The sequence below is a fragment of the Hypanus sabinus genome, chromosome 19, assembly GCF_030144855.1.
Source record: "Hypanus sabinus isolate sHypSab1 chromosome 19, sHypSab1.hap1, whole genome shotgun sequence".
Taxonomy (NCBI): Eukaryota; Metazoa; Chordata; class Chondrichthyes; order Myliobatiformes; family Dasyatidae; genus Hypanus; species Hypanus sabinus.
The window spans coordinates 13,327,672-13,344,561 of NC_082724.1; the positions used below are offsets into that span (position 1 = coordinate 13,327,672).

The 16,890-nt window shown below is 42.2% G+C and overlaps 1 protein-coding gene across 18 annotated transcripts in view; it reads left to right on the top strand.

The window, feature by feature from the left end:
- The window catches only part of atp2b2 (ATPase plasma membrane Ca2+ transporting 2), an 873,878-nt gene that overhangs the window by 746,822 nt on the left and 110,166 nt on the right, over nucleotides 1-16,890 (top strand). The window lies entirely within an intron of this gene.

Here is a 16,890-nt window from a genome sequence, read left to right on the forward strand (position 1 = left end):
CAGGTCATTTGATTCCAAACAATTGATTTAGTGATCATTACAGAATGTCTCTCTGGTGCCTCCTACTCCCTCCAATTTCCTTTCCCCTTTCCCCAGCCACAATTCCCTTCTCCCTGCTCCTTTCACACTCTCAGTCCATAATAGAGACACATATCAGAATCAGATTTATCATCTCTCACATATGTCATGATTTTGTTTTTGCAGCAGCAGCAGTACAGGGCAGTACATAAAATTGCTACAGTGCTGTGCAAAAGTTTTATGCGCCAAAGACTTTTGCACAGTACTGGAGAAATTCATCTATGTTCAATGTTATAAATGTGCAAGGTAGAAATTTTATATTCTAAAATTCACTCTGCTCTAAGATATTTCAGTAGCAAAGTAAATAAGCAGCTTCTATTAAATTTCATGTTTAGTGCCATTAACTAGGGATAAATATCTGGCATTAATTCTGTGAGTCCTCAGCGTGAGTTTGATTTTAAAGAAAATATTAAACCAAGCTAATTATGTTCTCTGTTAAAAGCTGCACCCCTTAGTATAAAAAATCTGCAGCTGCCCCATGTCCAAATCTCAGGGAACATCAAAGTGAGGGAAAGCGAAGACAGCTTGTTTTCTCTATCCTTCAATCAGTTGGATAGCCGAGTGCCTACTCGATTCTTCATGAGAATGAATCGCGACTTCCTTAATGTGGGGCTAATGGATTTTGTGTATCTCATTTCATTAACTCCCCTCAGCCAAACTCACTGTTTGGCAAATAGTGAAAAGCATTCTTTCATAATGGGGAAAAAGTATGCAATCACGATCAAACTTAGTGAACCACTTGTCACAAAGCTAATGCAATATGACAGCTTGATGTTTGGCATAACTGTCTGGTATGGAGGTGGGGCTTGGCTACTGGACTGCATCGGGAATAAGCTGCAGAGAGTTGTGAACTCCATCGTGGGCATGAACTTCTGCAGTATCTGGGACATTTTCAAGGGGCAGTGCCTCAAAAAGGTGGTGTCCATCACCCAGGTCATGCATTGTTCTCATTGCTATCCTCAGGAAGGAAGTACAGAAGTGCAAAGGCACACACTCAACAACTCAGAAACAGCTTCTTCCCCTCTGCCATCCACTTTCTGAATGGACATTGAACCCACGAGCACAACCTCACTACTTTCTTTATTTCTATTTTTGCACTACTTATTTATTTTAACTATTTAATATATTCATACTTACAGTAATTCAGTGTTTATTGTTATGTATTACACTGTACTGCTACCGTAAAGGCAGCAAATTTCATGACATATGCTGGAGATATTAAACCTGATTCTCATTCTAATTCAACCTACACACACAGAATGCTAGAGGAACACAGCCGGCAGCATCTATGGACTGTTGACGTTTCAGCCCGAGACCCTTCAGCAGGACTAGAGAAAAAGAGATGAGGTATAGAGTGAGAAGGTGGAGGAGGGGAGGGAGAAAGAGAAAGGGATAGGTGTAACTGGGAGGGGGAGGGATGAAGTTAAAGAGCTGGGAAGTTGATTGGTGAAAGAGCCGGAGGATGGGGAATCTGATAGGAGAGGACTGAAGGCCATGGAAGAAAGAAAATGGGGGAGGAGCATCAGAGTGAGGTGATGGGCAAGCAAGGGGAGAAAGGGAAAAGGAGATGGGAATTTCTCCCTACATGACTCCCTTGTCCATTCGTCCCTCCCCACTGTTCTCCTTCCTCACACTTATCATTGCTAGCAGAACAAGTGCTACACCTGTCCCTACACCTCCTCCCTCACTCTGGGTTTCAAACCGTCTTTCCAGGTGAGGGGACACTTCACATGTGAGTCTGTAAGTGTCATCTACTGTGTCTGGTGCTCCTGGTGTGGCCTTCTCTAGATCAGTGAGACCTGACATAGATTGGGAGACCTCTTCGCCAAGCACCTACACTCTGAATGCCTGAAAAAGCAGGGTCTCCCAGTGGCCACCCAGTTTAAATCCGCTTCCCATTCCCATTCTGATATCCGTGACCTCCTCTACTGTCACGATGAGACCACATTTAGCTTGGAAGAACAACACCTTAAATTCAGTCTGGGTAGCCTCCAACTTGATGGTATGAACATTGATTTTTCGAACATTTTTCCTCTCTCACATCTCCTTGCCTGCCCATGGTCTTGCCGCTCTTCTTTCTTCCATGGCCTTCTGTCCTCTCCTATCACATTCCCCTTTCTTCAGCCCTGTTTCTCTTTCACCTATCAGCTTCCCAGCTCTTTGCTTCACACCTCTTCTTCCAGTTTCAGCAGACGCATAGAAACATAGAACACCTACAGCACAATACAGGCCCTTCGGCAGATACAGTTGTGTGAATATGTACCTACCTTAGAAATTACTAGGCTTACCCATAGCTCTCTATTTTTCTAAGCTCCATGTACCTATCCAAAAGTCTCTTAAAAGACCCCATTGCATCCACCTCCACCACTGTTGCCAGCAGCCCATTCCACACACTCTCCACTCTCTGTGTAAAAAAACTTACCCCTCACATCTCCTCTGTACCTACTCCCCAGCACCTTAAACCTGTGTCCTCCTGTGGCAACCATTTCAGCCCTGGGAAAAAGCCTCAGACTATCCATACAATCAATCCCTCTCATCATCTTATACACCTCTGTCAGGTCACCATTCATCCTCCGTCACTCCAAGGAGAAAAGGCCGAGTTCACTCAACCTATTCTCTTAAGGCATGCTCCCCAATCCAACCAACATCCTTGTAAATCTCCTCTGCACCTGTTCTATGGTTGCCACATCCTTCCTGTAGTGAGGGGACCAGAACTGAGCACAGCACTCCAAGTGGGGTCTGACCAGGGTCCTGTATAGCTGCACATTACCTCTCGGCTCTTAAACTCAATCCCACAATTGATGAAGGCCAATGCACTGTATGCCTTCTTAACCACAGAGTCAACTTGCTCAGCAGCTTTGAGTGTCCTATGGACTCGGACCCCAAGATCCCTCTGATCCTCCATAAGGCTAAGAGTCTTACCATTAATACTATATTCTGCCATCATATTTGACCTACCAAAATGAACCACTTCACACTTATCTGGTTTGAATTCCATCTGCCACTTCTCAGCCCAGTTTGCATCCTATCATTGTCCCGCTGTAGCCTCTGACAGCCCTCCACCCTATCCACAACACCTCCAACCTTTGTGCCATCAGCAAATTTACTAACCCATCCCTCCACTTCTTCATCCAGGTCATTTATAAAAATCATTAAGAGTAAGGGTCTCAGAACAGATCCCTGAAGCTCTCCAATGGTGACCAACCTCCATGCAGAATATGACCCGTCTACAACCACTGTTTGGCATCTGTGGGCAAGCCAGTTCTGGATCCTGAAAACAATGTCCCCTTATATCCCATGCCTCCTTACTTTCTCAATAAGCCTTGCATGGGGTACCTTATCAAATGCCTTGCTGAAATCCATATACACTACACCTACTGCTCTTACCTTCATCATTGTGTTTAGTCACATCCTCAAGAAATTCAATCAGGCTCGTAAGGCATGACCTGCCCTTGACAAAGCCATGCTGACTATTCCTAATCATATTATACCTCTCCAAATGTTCATAAATCCTGCCTCTCAGGATCTTCTCTATCAGCTTACCAACCACTGAAGTAAGACTCACTGGTCTATAATTTCCTGGGCTATCTATACTCCCTTTCTTGAATAAAGGAACAACATCCACAACCCTCCAATCCTCTGGAACCTCTCTCATCCCCACTGATGATACAAAGCTCATCGCCAGAGGCTCAGCAATCTCCTCCCTCACCTCCCACGATAGCCTGGGGTACATCTCATCCGGTCCTGGCGACTTATCCAACTTGATGCTTTCCAAAAGCTCCAGCACATCCTTTTTCTTAGTATCTACATGCTCAAGCTTTTCCGTCTGCTGCAAGTCATCACTACAACCATCAAGATCCTTTTCCATAGTGAATACTGAAGTAAAGTATTCATTAAATACCTCTGCTGTTTCCTCCAGTTCCATACACACTTTCCCACTGTTGCATTGATAGGTCCTATTCTTTCACGTCTTATCTTTGTGTTTTTCTCTCCCCTCTCCTCACTTTTTAACTCTACTCCTCATCTTTTTTTCTCCAGTCCTGCTGAAGGTTCTTGGTCCAAAACGTCAACTGTACTCATTTCCATAGATGTTGCTTGGCCTGCTGAGTTCCTCCAACATTTTGTGTGCTTTGCTTGAATTTCCAGCATCTGTAGATTTTCCCTTATTTCTCATTCTGATTCTGGTGTTTTCTGTACTTGGTCCTTTTGTGATTTGAAACTAGTTTATTCCCTTAGCATAATCTAAAATAAAAGCCCTTAAATAGAATTTAAGTAGTATGAGCAGGATTTAACAGTTTGACCTTCAAGCTAACTTCACCATTCAGTCTGATGTTCTGTTTACTCCTCATGTTTAGAAATTCAGTTAATAAGTAGATGTTACAGTGTGATAATTAGCCGAGAATTGTTTATCAGCATGTGTGATTGAAAGCAGTGTTTCATGGAGATAATGTGGCTTTAATCATGATCGAATCAAAACCATTGTTAATTTGGCTGTTGGTGTGGGAGTCATACAGAGATGCACAGGTCCACCCATGCAGTCATAAAGTTCAATTTATTATTGTATTTTGCATCTGTGTACATCTCCTGCTTCTCTGGATCAATCATCAACCCTTGCTCCTATCTCTCCTAATAACAGTAAACTGATTTGAATTTCTTAAAGTGTCCTTAAGAGGGCCAAAAGGTGAGGAGAGGGTGACATTTTAAGACTGATATTTTTAACAATTATGGCCTGACAATAGCATGCAGAAGTGAAATGTGTTCACATAATTCCCATAAGGCCCTCACAGACTGTAGCTGATGTATGAAGGCAAAATGGTTCCCTTTGCTAAAGATAACATAGATGCCTCTTTATACCATTGGCTGGTTTGAGAAGCTGAAATACAATGAGAATCCCAATTGAAATGCTTCAGTTTTTTTGATCGTAGAGCTTGTCCATATGTTAACATTTAATTTAGGTTTGAATGTTTTAGTAAATTGTTGAATATAATCAGATTTGTCAAAAAGAAATTGATGGAATCATTGTGCTGATGTCATCAATTGGTGATGAATCACTCAATTTCTTTACACTTTTACTTTGTTAATTTAATTTGTCTGACTTCACGATAGCAAATACTGCATTAAAACTGAATTCTACTTAGTAGCAGAGATTGATTTCCATGCAGCATTTTGTGTAGAAAATGTAAATCCTGTCAGCAACTGAAAAAAAATATTAGTTTTGGGGTAGATGGTGTCATGGTACAATTCAGATGGAGAACTCTAAAAGAGTATCAGAGTATAGGTGCTCAGCTCTGCCCCCCTCACACTTTATGCACTGATGATCAGGGTCATCGCCAGTGAGATAAATCCGAATGGAAATCAGTAGAAGTACTTGCTGAAGGTGAAGGATCAAAGATGAAAGAATGTAAAAAAAAATCATCAAGATGTGAGTGGGAAGCAGAATCAGAACTAAGTGTAATATCACTGACTGATGTCATGATATTTGTTGTTTTTGCAGCTGCAGTACAATGCAATATATAGTAAAGACTGTAAATTACAGTAAAAAGTGAACATATTTCAATACGTAGATATATACATGAGTAGATATAACTACTATATATGTGTGTGACAGTGTGTGTGTATATATATATATGTAGATTGATATATTAAAAAGTTAATTAAACAAGTAGTTCAAAAAGAGAAAAGAAAGTAGTGAGGTCGTGTACATGGGTTTAATATCCACTCAGAAATATGATAGCAATGGGGGAAGAAGCTATTCCTGAAACATTGAATGTTCCGGCTTCAGGCTCCTGTACTTCCTCCATGATGGTAGCAATGAGAAGAGGGCATGTCCAGGCTGATGGGTTCTTGATGATAAATGCCTCCTCTTTGAGGCATCCTTTCTTCAACATGTCCTCTGTCCTGGGGAAGCTAGCGCCCATGATGGAGGTGACTGAGCTTAGAACTTTCTGCAGTTATTTTCAACCTTGTGCAGTGGCCCCTCATACCACATGGTGATGCAGCCAGTTAGAATGCTCTCAAAGCTCTACCTGTTGAAATTTGCAAGTGTTTTTGGTGACATTCTCAATCTCCTAATGAAATATTGCCACTGCCATTCCTTCTTTGTACCTGCATCAATATGTTGGGCCCAATATAGATCTCCAGAGACGTTGACAGCCAGAAACTTGAAATTGGTCACCCTTTCAACTTCTGATCCCTGGATGAGCAGTGATGTGTGTTCTCTCATGTTACCCTTTCTGAAGTCCACAATCAGCTCATTGGGCTTACTGACATTGAGAGCAAGATTGTTGTTGTCACATCACTCAACCAGCCAATCTATCTTGCTCCTGTATGCCTTCTTGTCACCATCTGAAATTCTGCCAACAATAGTTGTTTCATATATTTAAAGGTGGCATTTGAGCTGTGCCTAGCCACAGGGTCATGGTTGTAGAGAGAGAAGAGCAGTGGGCTAAGCACACATCTGTGAGGAGGGCCAGTGTTGAGTCTGTGTGAGGTGGCGATGCTATTTCCAATCATCACAGTCTGTGGTCTTCCGATGAATGGAACGAGAAGAAATCTAGGGATTCAGTCAAAACTTGCTTGGCAAGAGAATAATAATTGTTATACATCTCAGAGCAGAATAGCAATATAAATTGGTATTTTTGGTCATTTCTGGAGTTAGATTAGTTGCATGTTTTGATGTACTGTGTGACAAGTACAAAACTAGTTATAGATAACAATCATTCACATTCGTAGAGTCATAGAGTCAAAGAAAATGACAACACAGTCCATCTGGTCCATGCCAAAACTATTTAAACTGCCTACACCCATTGACCTGAGCTGGGACCATAGCCCTCCATAGCCCTAGCATCCATGTACCTATCCAAACTTCTCTTAATCATTGAAATCGAGCTTGCATGTATCACTTGCACTAGCAGCTCACACCACACTGTCATGATCCTGTGAGGGAAGAGGTTTTCCCTCATGTGCCCCTTAAACTTTTCAAGTTTCACCCTTAACCCATGACCTCCAGTTGTAGTTCCACCCAACCTCAGTAGAAAAAGCCTGCTTGTATTTACCCTATCTATTCCCCTCATAATTTTGTATACCTCTATCAAATCTGCTCTCAATCTTCAATATTCTCAGAAATAAAGTCCTAACCTATCCAGTCTTTCCTCATAAGTCAGGTCCTTCTCAGCAATGTCCTTCTAAATCTTCTTTGTACTCTTTCAACCTTATTTACATCTTTACTGTAGGTAGGTGACCAAAACTGCACATGATACTCCAAATTAGGCCTCACCAATGTTCTATACAACTTCAATGAAACATTGCATCTCCTGTACTCAATACTCTGTTGTAATCTCATCTTGTAAGCAACGTGCCCATCCACAGAAGCTGATGGCTGCAGAGCAGGGTCATTGGACAGTAGGTAACAGTAGAGAATAAGTACATGCTGAAGAGACAGCTTGAGTGTTAACTCAAAGGAAAGCCTGTAATATGAGCATGTAGACTTGTTCAAGGGGTTGTCCTTGTGCTATTGTTAGGGAGTGGCTGCAGAAAATGACAATTTTCTCCAGTAGACTGAAATTCAGATCAAGCTTTCTGTTTTTTCTTGAGTTGGAAGTTAGCAAGGTTTCAGTAGGTGTCCACCAGTAATATCATAGCTGTTCAGAAATAGTCATTTTTAAGTTTCTATATTTATTTGAAAATGACCCTTGTTATGACTGCAGTTTAGTTAACTTTATGTCTAGAATCGGTTTGGGAGCATGAATGAAGTTTATTTCTCCCACTGGAAATTTCAAATTGCATCACACATGGTTTATAGTAGTCACTTGAATCTCTTATTTTAGAGACCACAACAGAGTGGATGTGTCTCACATACTGATTCCTTAAATCATCAGCAACACACAAAATGCTGGGGAAACTCAGCAGATCAGGCAGCGTCTATGCAAATGAATAGTCAATGTAGCAGGCCAAGATACTTCTTCAGGACTGAGAAGGAAGGGGGAAAGATGCCAGAATAAAAAGCTAGGGGAGGGGAAAGAGACTAGCTCAACATTGACTGTTTGTTCATTTCCAAAGATGCTGCCTGATCTGCTGAGTTCCTCCAGCATTTTGTGTGTGTTGATTTGGATCTCCAGCATCTACAGACTTCCTCATGTTTATGATAGGTGAAGTCAGGTGAATGGGAAAGGTCAAGAGATGGAGAAGAAGGAATCTGATAGGAGAAAAGAGTGGACCATAGAAAAAAAGGAAGGAGGAGGGGACCTAGGAGCAGTAATAGGCAGGTGAGAAGAAGTACAAGGTCAGAGTGGGTAATAGAGGAAGGTGGGGGTGGGATTTGTTTACTAAAAGTTGAAATTGATATTCATGCCATCGAGTTGGAGGGTACCCAGATGGAATATAAGGTATTGCTCCTCCACCCTGAGGGTGGCCTCGTCTTGGACCAAGAGGAGGCCATGGACCAAAATATTGAAACAGGGTTGAGAATGGGAATTAAAATGTTTGGCCACCAGGAAGTGGTGGTTGGTGAGGAGGTGCTCGACAAAGCAGTCCTCCAACTTACAACAGGTCTTATCAATGTAGAGAAGTCCACGTCTGGGCACCAAACACAGTAGACAATGTCTTCCCATAAGCGAGGAAGGAAGGGGGTGAAATTGGTCCTTTTCCATATCTGTAGTGTCTGTTTGTTTTGGCTGAAGTGTTGAGCCTTCATTTCTGAACTCCTCCACACGGAATTAGAAACCTATGTCAATATGATGAACTAAAATAGCACAACTGCAGTGTTGTAAATAATTAAACTTTAAATGGAAAGTAAGGCTTCTTCCGGGATTTACATCAGCCAATGTATTAATGATTGAAGGAAGTAAAGTCATCTCGCATATCCCATCAGACAGAGAGTGCAGAGTATGTAAAGATGAACTTCCTTACTTGAAAAGTTGCTGCTTCAGATAGCCTATAAGAAAAATACTTACCATGCATTTAATTCTTCTACAGAATTTCTGTTTTCTTTATACTTGAACATTGCTTCTTTCTAACACAGGAGTTCCCAACCATTTTTAATGCTATGCACCAATACGATTAAGTAAGGGCTCTGTGGACCCCAGGTTTGGAACCACTGGTCTGATAAGACAGAATGAAAGTGTTCTTGCAATTTAGAGCATTGTTAACTTTCACCTGTTTTGTGTGGCATTGGGGAAAGGAAAGAGGGTTGATTTTAGGAATGACGGGCTGGGAAGGGGAGGTGTCGCAGTCAATGAAAGGAAATTGAAGGGATCATTTCAATGTTAGGATAGAATACTGGGGCTGAGTAAGGCCATGGCACAGATTGTTGTTTGAGATGAGTGTAGTGAGACAGAGGATGAAAAAGAGAACTACAGAAACAGTCAAGAGAAATGCTGATTAAACAAAGGTGCATGTAGTAACAGTCAAACAAAGCCCATGCTGGAGATTTAGAGTTGTCAGTAGTTCCCTTCTGGACACAGCATAGGTAACGGTCTTCCCGGTACAGCATCCAACTTACACATATCATGTCCCAGGCCAGTCTTGCATTAAAAGACTTCTGGATAAGATTTATTCCTTGAGTCTTCCAAAAGACACAGTGGCCGGATTAAGATTCAGTGATGAACACTGTTGGCTTGTTACTGACTAACAGATTAATTTAAATTTGCCCCACAGTGATCCACTCAGTAGAGACTCCCAGGAGTCACTGAAAGGAACTCTTCCAGAAGAGGTACATCAAAACGTTCATAACCCACAACCTTCTGAGTAGGATCCTTGACAGTCAGCTTCTGAAAGAGCTGGGTATGGCACCTGTAAAAAGCTGCCAGTTAGTTTGTTATTGGGAATGGCAGGAGAGCCATAACGTAGGGATAAGAATCTTTTTTTTTACCTCAAACATTTAAATTTTATAGAGAAGGCTGTAACTGGAGGTGTGGGAACTAGATTTACTGGGGTTACCCGAAATGAGGGAAGATATCCAAAGGTTAACCTGCAATCTTGGGTCTTCACATTAGTCTGAGGATGTTAACTGAAGGCTGTTTGACAGAGCCACCGGATGGCTGAAGCATAAACATGTCACACCTGCAGTGCTCAAGGTGTCACAAACCCTTGTTTGTTGTCGGAATCTCTTAGTCAGCAGAGATTGCCAAAAAGAAAAAGGACATTGTACCTTAAAAAAGAATTTGGCAGGACATGCTGGACCTTAAGTTATATAGTCAACATCCTGGTTTGAAGGTTTTCTATGCAAGTCTTCACCACATCAATCTGTCTTCACGTTGTTCAACCTGCCAGTTTTGTGGTTGTGGTTGATTATTACCTGAAGCCGGTCAACCAGCAATGTTCTCAGCTGGGTAATAGAATACAAAATCATCCCTAGGAGGTTAAAAACTTGCAGCACAGCTTGTAAGAAGTGCTGCCAAAGCAGATTTTCATCCAAGAAATGTAACCTTATGTACAAAATAATGATTTTTTTATTGTATTCATTCAAATGATATACCCAGCTTTTTCACATATATTGTTGTTTTAGTGAAGTGTTTCAATAATTGCATGCATTGAATTGTGCTTAATGTGTTATAATTGTTCTGTAAGAAAAAATTTTCACTGCCTGCTGCGCCACTGCATTTAGGGCAGCAAAGAAGGTTCTCCATATGTAATGGTGTTCATCATGTCAGTAGCTTCATCTTGGTTTCCACTTCTGTCAGTCATGCAAGTCCTCAGTGGAGACCCAGGAATACCATCACACTCAGGTGTAGAAGGTTTTTTCATATCTGTTTCTGTATCAGTTTTGTTTTACCAGTCCGTGTTGTTAGCCCTGAGCTGAAGCCACGAACCTGGAGGGTCAGTGAACCACTTTTAGTCTGGCCTCTACTCTTTGACCTGTATGGCATAGGTGACCCCTACCAAGAGCCAAAACATCAATCCCAGACTCCAGCCAACTTCATTCTCTGGGAAATTGAGGCACACAAACCTCCAAACAACCACATGGTTGTGGTCCTCTTGGAGATCTGTAAAAAATGTGACCTTTAATCAGCAAGAAGTTGAATAACCATTAACTTGCTAGTTAGGGAAGAATTATTGGTCAAACTACAAAGAAAACAGTAAATTGTGCTGTGGAATTGTTACTACCCATCTAGATCAGTGGTTCCCAACCTTTTTTTTAATGCCTTGGACCAATAGATCAAAGGGTCAGTGGATTCCTAGTTAGGAACCCCTGATCTAGATAGAACCTTAGAAATGATTGACTTGAAGGGGCCACGTCAGCAGAAATCCAGCAGTCTTTCTTTAGAAGGGTGATGTTCTGATAATATGAATGCCAAAGTTCAAAAGTTCAAAAATATTATCAAAGTACATATATGTCACCATTTACAACCCTGAGATGTATTTCCTTGTGGGCAATCACAGCAAGTATAAGATACACAAAAGAAACAAAGGAAGACCACACCCAACAAGACAAGAAAAAAACAAAACAAACAAATAAATAATAAATGTCAAGAACATGAGTTGTAGAATCCTTGAAAGTGAGTCCATAGGTTGAGGGAACATTTCAATGATGGGGCAAGTGAAGTTATCCCCTCTGGTTGAAGAGTCTGGTGGTTGAATTGTTCCTGAACCTGGTGGTGTGAGTCCTGAGGCTCCTGTACCTTCTTCCTCGTGGCAGCAGTGAGAAAAGAGCATGGCTTTGGGTGGTGGGGGTCCAGAGTTTAACTGATAGGCTGTGTTTGCTGTATATGAGGAAGGATTGAAGGTGCAGTGTAGGTATGTTTCCATGATGCAGAATGGTAGGGAAATTATAACCAGAGCTCCACAGATGATCAAAAAGAGAGAATAAAACAGAGTAGGAAAACAAAAATTGTGCCAGATCATTTATACTGGAGAGGACCAGGCTAAAGACACAAAGTTCAAGAGGCAAAAAGGAGTGGGACCTATCAGAGCAGAAAACAGCATCATCTGGGCACAGAGAACACAGGAAAAAAAAGGACTAGATTTGAACTTCATCAAGGATGCAGATGTTGTTGGATACCCAGAAAAAGAAGATGTAGCTGAGAGAGTAGATGGGCGGAAAATTGAAAGGAGGAAGAACAAGAGGGATTCTCTACATTTAAGGTTGATCAGCTACCTGGTCCAGATTATATGCATCATTTGAAATAAGGGAGGAAATTACAGGCGTCCAGCACATAAGCTTCTAACATAGTTAATGTTCAATGAGAAGTAAAAATTTAGCCTATCATCTGCAGACTAGCCTGCTTAGCTTAGTGGTAGGGAAAAGTCTGAAAATGATAATTAGAAGAAGAACTTGCCATCGCTTAGACAAGTGTGGATTGCTTCAAGAAAGGATTTATTTATGGCAAATTAAGTCTAATTAAATGTATGGAGTTTTTAAATTTCACAGAAAGGAAATGCATCTCATATGATAAATATGGTTTTCCAAAGGTGGTCGATTAATATAATGAGCTTGTTATCAAGAGTGATGCCTGTTGAGTAGAAGAGGCCATAGAAGCATAGATATAAAATTGGTTATGACAGAAGTCGCAGTGCAGTGATAAAGGGTTATTTTTCACACCGGTGGAGATCACCAGGGATTGCTACCAGTACCACTATTTTTCTTTATGACATGGACTAGAGTGTAGAGGGTATATTTCCAGACTTGCAGCTGTCATGAAGCCTGTAGTCATGGCAACCTGTCAGCATGATAGAAGTAGTCTGAGGAGACAGTGTGGTGGAATGGGTAAACAGGTGACCATGGCTCCTACTAAGCTGTGCAGGGAACATGGCCACGCAGTAACAGAAATGCCCCCGTGCACATAGCCTTTGTTGCCACCCAGCTGGATTTGGACGTAGCTAGGAAAGGTTTATGAAACGTGAAAGATTTTCTTTGTTGTGCTGTACTTCATTATACCCTTAAATTAATAAATAAAATCAAAAGTATGTGATTTTTCAATTCTTGTTCTAAATATTCATGTTACGCATATTACAAAAAAAAACATTTAGAACGCAATGCAGTTTTCAGGCTGTGTAAAAGTGGCTTGCTCAGAGAAATGGCTGGTCTGCACAACTGTAAAAAAATATAAGAAAACACCGTTTGATCACAGTGCTCAAGCAGTCACACTTTGAGAAGGCTGTAAAACTTTGGAAAGGGTTTTGATGATATTCATCAAAAGGATTCCAGGAATAAAGGATTTTAGTTGCTTGGACACATTGGTGAAGTTGGGGTTGTTCTGCGGGGAGGATTATGAAGAGGTCTGATGGTGGTTTTTAATATTATGTTGGATATTCAATACCACCATTAAGTGCATCTTCCAGTCGGGTGAGAGTACAGAAAGCAAAAGGATTGGCAAAATAGACATAGGTCATATGGTGAAGGATATTTTACACAGTGCATGAGACAAGACTGATAGCAAGCATAAAAAGGAAATCCAAAAATATTTTCTTAGCATGCATGAACACGAAAAGGGATGGCACCAAACAGAGGAAAAGACGTAGGGATCGAGACCGACAGACAGACATACTTTATTGATCCCGAGGGAAATTGGGTTTCATTACAGCCGCACCAACCAAGAATAATGAAGAAATACAGCAATATAAAACCATAAATAATTAAATAATAAGTTAATCATGCCAAGTGGAAATAAGTCCAGGACTAGCCTATTGGCTCAGGGTGTCTGATGCTCCGAGCTAGGAGTTGTAAAGTTTGATGGCCACAGGTAGGAATGACTTCCTATGACACTCAGTGCTACATCTCGGTGGAATGAGTCTCTGGCTGATTGTACTCCTGTGCCTAACCAGTATATTATGGAGTGGATGGGAGTCATTGTCCAAGATGGCATGCAACTTGGACAGCATCCCCTTTTCAGACACCACTCTCAGAGAGTCCAGTTCCACCCCAACAACATCACCGGCCTTTCGAATGAGTTTGTTGATTCTGTTTGTGTCTGCTACCCTCAGCCTGCTGCCCCAGCACACAACAGCAAACATGATAGCACTGGCCACCACAGCCTCGTAGAACATCCTCAGCATCATCCAGCAGATGTTAAAGGACCTCAGTCTCCTCAGGAAGTAGAGACGGCTCTGAACCTTCTTATAGACAGCCTCAGTGTTCTTTGACCAGTCCAGTTTATTGTCAATTCGTTCCCCAGGTGTTTGTAATCCTCCGCCATGTCCAAACTGACCCCTTGGATAGAACCAGGGGTCACCAGTGCCTTAGCCCTCCTCAGGTCCACCACCAGCTCCTTAGTCTTTTTCACATTAAGATGCAGATGATTCTGCTCGTGCCATGTGACAAAGTTTCCCACAGTAGCCCTGCACTCAGCCTCATCTCCCTTGCTGATGCATCCAACTATGACAGGGTCATCAGAAAACTTCTGAAGATGGCAAGATTCTGTGTTGTAGTTGAAGTCTGAGGTGTAGATGGTGAAGAGAAAGGGAGACAGGACAGTCCCCTTTGGAGCCCCAGTGTTGCTGACCACTCTGTCTGACACACAGTGTTGCAAGCACACGTACTGTGGTCTGCCAGTCAGGTAATCAATAATCCATGACACCAGGGAAGCATCCACCTGCATCACTGTCAGCTTCTCACCCAGCAGAGCAGGGCGGATGGTGTTGAACACACTGGAGAAGTCAAATGACATGACCCTCACAGTGCTCGCCAGCTTGTCCAGGTGGGCATAGACATGGTTCAGCAGGTAAACGATGAACTCCTAGTCAACTCCTATCAACTCCTAGTCGGGGCTGATAGGCGAACTGGAGGGGTTCTACATGTGGCCTAACCATAGGACCGGAGCTGCTCTAGAACAAGTCTCTCCAGGGTCTTCGTGATGTGGGAGGTCAATGCCACTGGTCTGTAGTCATTGGAGCCACTGAGGCGTGGCGTCTTCGGTACAGGAACAAGACAGTACGTCTTCCACAACTCAGGAACCCTCTGGAGACTCAGGCTCAGGCTGAAGACATGGTGAAGTACTCCACATAGCTGGGGGGCACAGGCTTTGAGCACCCTGGGGCTGACACCATCTGGGCCCGCAGCATTGCTTGGATGGAGATGGAGAGGATAAAGATAAAAAGAACTGGATTTGAACATCCTTGGTCTTCACCGAGGATGCAGATGTTACTGGACAACCAGAGAATGAAGATGTAGTGGAGACACTGGATGGGCTAAGACTTGAAAAGAGGAAGTACTAGGGGCATTAGCTGCACTTAAAGTGGACCAGTTACCTTGTTCAGATAGCATGCATCATTTGTACTAAGGGAGGAAAGGAAAACAGGGTGTAAAATCACATGCAAGGTGAAGAGGAGAGGTGTTGGACTGGTTGCACTGCTCTGAAATATTGAGTCAGTAAAACTCAGTGGCTCCTTGCCTTTTTTCAGCGTACTAACAGTACCCAAACAGTGCTGTTAGTTCTTTTTAGGCCAAACTTTCGTTGGATATTATTTGTGCCCTTGTTTAATCTGAAACCTTTCTTGAGTGGTCTCCCAGCGGAAGTGGAAGCTGTTCTTGTTTGGAGTTTTCATGTTGAGGGGAAGTGATGCAGACTCTTCAAGATTCTTATTTTGGAAGGGAAGACCTTCAGAGCTGGAAGCAGAGCAAATTCAACCATTTCTGTAGCTACAACTTAGGGCAACTACTTTTGCTGCTGGTATCACCTGTCAGTGTGTCCTTTTGTCTTTGTGTTGAGCAATATTATGTGGATTTCAATATTATATGGATTACGTGACATTCAGGAAGTTCAAAAGACAACGTACATTTATTATCAAAGTATGTATGCAGGATACAATTCTGAGACTTGTCATCCCAAAGGCAATCACAAAGCAAAGAAACACCATGGAACCCGTTTAAGAAAATATCAAACGCCCAGCACATGAAAAAAGAGCAAATTGTGCAAATGGCAAAAAAACGAGTGTACATCACATAGAAGATCAAACATCAAAGCAGAAGTCCAGTAGCATTCAGTTTATTTCAGTTCAGCACCATGCTGCTCATCCACAGGGCTAGTCTTTGTTGAAGCACCCCAGTCCACATCGATTGCCTCGATCAAATCATTCAAAAAACAGCAAATAAAAGGAGTAACCAGAGTCCAGGAACAGATGCAAAAGGAACCTCAAAGACGCCTGAAACACATTCACAGACTCACCAAGACTCCAGCACTTTTCTACAGCAACAGATAGCGAGTGGGGGAGAAAGTCTAGTCAAACACAGGCAGAAGGCACCAAACACCTACCCCTTCTCTGCTCTCATCCTCGCCAAACTCAAACTTGCTCAACGCCTCAGTTAGAGAGAAGCAATGGAGTCGAACATGGGCTCGTGCCCAGTATCCACGCTGCATATTCCACACCAAGCTCCCACCAGATCCCTCAACCAGCCCAAAGACACACCTTCAAAACGTAAATCACAGGTTCTAATTGCTTGCAGTTTAGTAGTAGAATCATATTTGAAAGAAGTAGTTCTGTGAACTGTCTGCAGGACACCACCATTGGTTCTGTTGTCTGCTGGTGCCATCTTGAAAAGAGATCAGCAGATATTGAAATGGAAAATAGGATCAGACGAACTATTTAGACCCTAAAATGTTATCAACTATTTTGGCTGATCATCAATATTTAGTAACTTCTTTCAGCTTTCTCCCCCTTTTCCCTCAATCCCTACAAACCTCAGAACAATATCTAATTCTGCCTTGAATATACACTCAGAAACTATACATTTGTGGTCTTCTGCTGTAGTCCTTACACTTCAGGGTTCAATATGCTTGTCTGCACACCACTGTAATAACACATGGTTAGTTGAGTTACTGTCACCTTCCTATCAGCTTAAACCAGTCTGGCCATTCTCCTCTGACCTTTCTCATTAAC